The sequence below is a fragment of the Canis aureus genome, chromosome 5, assembly GCF_053574225.1.
Source record: "Canis aureus isolate CA01 chromosome 5, VMU_Caureus_v.1.0, whole genome shotgun sequence".
Classification (NCBI taxonomy): Eukaryota; Metazoa; Chordata; class Mammalia; order Carnivora; family Canidae; genus Canis; species Canis aureus.
Window position 1 is genome coordinate 31834620 of NC_135615.1, and position 3362 is coordinate 31837981.

The 3362-nt window shown below is 41.0% G+C and overlaps 1 long non-coding RNA gene across 1 annotated transcript; it reads right to left on the reverse strand.

Annotated features, from left to right (window-relative positions):
* Window positions 1–312: 312 nt before the first annotated feature.
* On the reverse strand, window positions 313–2009 carry LOC144313379 (uncharacterized). The gene is made up of 2 exons (XR_013379037.1): window positions 1571–2009; window positions 313–847 (listed from the first exon to the last, which is right to left on the reverse strand). It is a non-coding gene; the product is annotated as an uncharacterized LOC144313379 (long non-coding RNA).
* Between the last annotated feature and the right edge of the window lie 1353 nt (window positions 2010–3362).

Consider the following 3362-nt stretch of genomic DNA (forward strand, 5'->3'; position numbering starts at 1 on the left):
CTACTTAAGGCATGTTATTCTCCCCTGGTAATTAATTTATCTTATTCAAGAAATAGCTTATAAAATCTTAAGAGGAAATTATTTCATTTTGATATAAAACTCTGACAGTTCAAAACCTTCTGTGCTTAAATTAATACAATGTCTTCTGACTCTCAGACCAGTGTTGTCACCACTACATGTTTCCACAAAGCCCAAGTATGGGGTGGTTGATAGGGTATCTGAGCCAATGGAGAATTTGACCAAATTAAATTATGTGGTCAATTTGGTTTTGATAATTCAATTTAGCCAAATAAAGTTTCAAACAGCTTGGTATTGGTATTAAAGGACATTTTATTTCAGATGAAAAAGATCATTCTTAGAAGAACCACGAGCCTCTTCATTAGCTCCTAGAGCATAAGCTCCTCACTTAGCCAACAGTCATTGGTCGATAATTGCTAGTGCTCTTAGGAGGGGGGTCACAGTGCATCCATTACAAAGTGCTTGGATGGCAGACGAGAAAAAAGGGGCCCAGAGTGGAGAATTGACGTGCTTGAGGCTGAACGGGCAGCTGGTGGCAAAGTGAGTCTTAGATCTCAAGCCAAGGAGCCAATAGGTTGCTGTCCTCTCCACCGCACCATGTGTTTCTGTCCTATATTTAGACACTTAATCCACTCCAGAAACATGGACATCTCGACAATTTCTTTGTTTACCCAGGAAAGCAGCACAGTAGAAAGGTTACCTCCTAGGATCAAGGCATACATTCTTCACTCTGACTCACCTACATTTCTTTGCTCTCACGTATGTTCATTTTCACAGCACATGCTCAGAGAAATTCAGTCTTCAAATATTCAGGGACTCGTGAAGTTTCCTATAGAGATATTATATAAAGTTCACCAGGCTGAAGTAGAAAGCAGTGATTTATTGAGAAAAAAATACAGAAAAATAGAAACATAGTAATGCAGACCAGATTTTGTGCACTAAAGCAGAGGAGAAAAGCTTTTTACTTTTGTAGACTTTTCTCCTTGTCATGACTTAGGTTAACACCACGTAGGGGATAATCTGAAAACACACTTAGTTGTTAGAACATCAATATTAGTGTCCCTGTCTCCCAGGCCCTCTTTATTTTGAAATGCCATCCAAATATTCTGAGACCAAGAGCAGGTTCAGAGGCTGGAAGAGCCACCTGGGGAGGGCAACGTTCAAGCCAGGCTTAGCAAAGAGAGCACCTCCATTCTTGGCTGAGTTGTCTCTCTTGTGTCTGTCTGAATCTGCACAGACATTGAAATAGGAGGGTATAAATCAAATCTCCTAGGCTGTCCCTAAGACCGAGTCAGGAGACAGCTCTCTGAGTAATGAACTGAGGGGAATTTAGTAGAACAAATCAACACACAAATGTACATTCAGAGGTTAATTTATATGTGTCTGCATGACAGCGCCACAGCATTTCACAATGTTGAAATGGTGAAAGAGAAATAAAGGAAGTAGTAAGAAAAGTCAAACCTTCTAGGTCCAGCCATTAACTCCAACATTAGCCCCAAACAGGTGGGACATGGTTGTCTGAGTCTCCTGCACAGATTTCTATGCTCCTTACCTGGCTGACAGATTTGGAGTCACTTTTAAATGCAGCAAATGTGATCCCAAATGGGGATCTGATCCCAATCTGATCCCCAAATCTGATTGCTTTGGAATCAAAATGCAGCAGCTAGGGAAATGCTGGTTGCTGTTAAGGAGCATCCTCATAAACACATAGAGTGGCTCTTCAGGGATCCTCTGTTTGTTTCTCAAAGAACACGCAGAAATGGGTGTTTCTAGCTGGCGGTGGTTCTCCTCCAGATGGTGACTCAGACACCAAGGTCCTTACCTCTGCGGCTCCACCCACTTGAGGTTCATCCAGCTGCCGTGCTCATGCACGTGAAGGGGACTGTGGGGAGTACTGAGAACTGAGGATTGTGCACAGACAAGTCTTATTGTCCAATAAAGGGCATGTGTGCAAAAAAAAAAAAAAAATAGAGGTGTTCACCACTTCTGATCATAGCTAATCGGCTTAAATTTGTCCCTCAACCACAAAGAAGCCTAAAAAATGTGGTTCGGCCACATTTCTAGGAAGAAGAGAACATGTGTGAGTAGATACTGGGTCTCTGCCACTAGCAATACTGGCTCAGCTGGTCTGTGAAGCATCCTGTGACACTTCACAGGCCAAAGCCCTTTGGCTTTTCCATCTATCACCATTCATGGCAAATTTGAGTGGATGTTAACACTTAAGAGAACAGTCAGAACTCATCTATGCCAAAGTCTCATGGTTAATAAAAATAAAGTGTAGGAAGGCATAATAAATCTCTGAGGACTGTACAATTTAGCTGGTAACAAAGCTGAAACATTTATTTTTAATTTTTTAAATTTATAGCTTAATGTTCTTTCTACCATAACTCATAATTCAATACTTTATTTTTATCATAAGCTCTCTCTTGGACTCACTGAAATAAGCAATCCTGAATCACTAGGAGTTTGGGTGAAATGGCAAAAATTCCAGGAATGGGTCTATTAAAAATGCATTGATGAAAATAAGTGAGCTAATAATGCATAACTGTTATGCACACATCTTTACTTTCTGAGAGAGAGAGAGAGAGAGAGAGAAGATTTTTGAGTGCGGGCTACTGTGTTCTTAGCTACTCACTTTTTAAATACTTCACCAAACTTGTGGCAAAATCATTTACGAATATAAGAAAGAGGAAGATACAGATGCAGACGATAGAGTCTTATGATTCTGAACAGGGAGTGACTTCAAGAAGTAAATGACGCTACTGACTACTTCCTGTCGGCAGGAGTTGTTCAATATCAATTGGACTAAAACAACATTGTCATTTTGGGGAAGATGCTTTTTAGTACAGAAACGAAAACGTCACACTCTGTTCACCAGGGGAAATCATTTATTTGGCTTAATTGGACTTTAGAGATCACTTTCTCTTAGATTACTGAGGTCCAGCACCATTCATTTATGGATTCAAAAACTATTGAGGTCCAATAGAGGATATACTAAACACAGAGTTTATGTCCAAAAGCCTTGTGATCTTCTGCAGAAATGTAAATTTGCTGTTTATTGCTTTCTTGTTTTGTGTTAGACTTAGAGGGTAGATGATTCCTCTCGTCGCATGAATTCAGAGCCAATGAACACACTGTGTGGGGTACGGCCCTCAATGATGAGATGCTGCACACTGAATGTCTGTGTACCCCCAGGATGTTGAAGCGTCATCCCCAGTAGGTTGGTATTTGGAGACAGGGCCTGTAGGAAGTAATTAGGGTCAAATGAGGTCATGAGGGTGGGACCCCCATAGTGGGATCAGTGTCCTTGGAGAGAAGGAAGAGACCTCAGAGCTCTCTGTCTC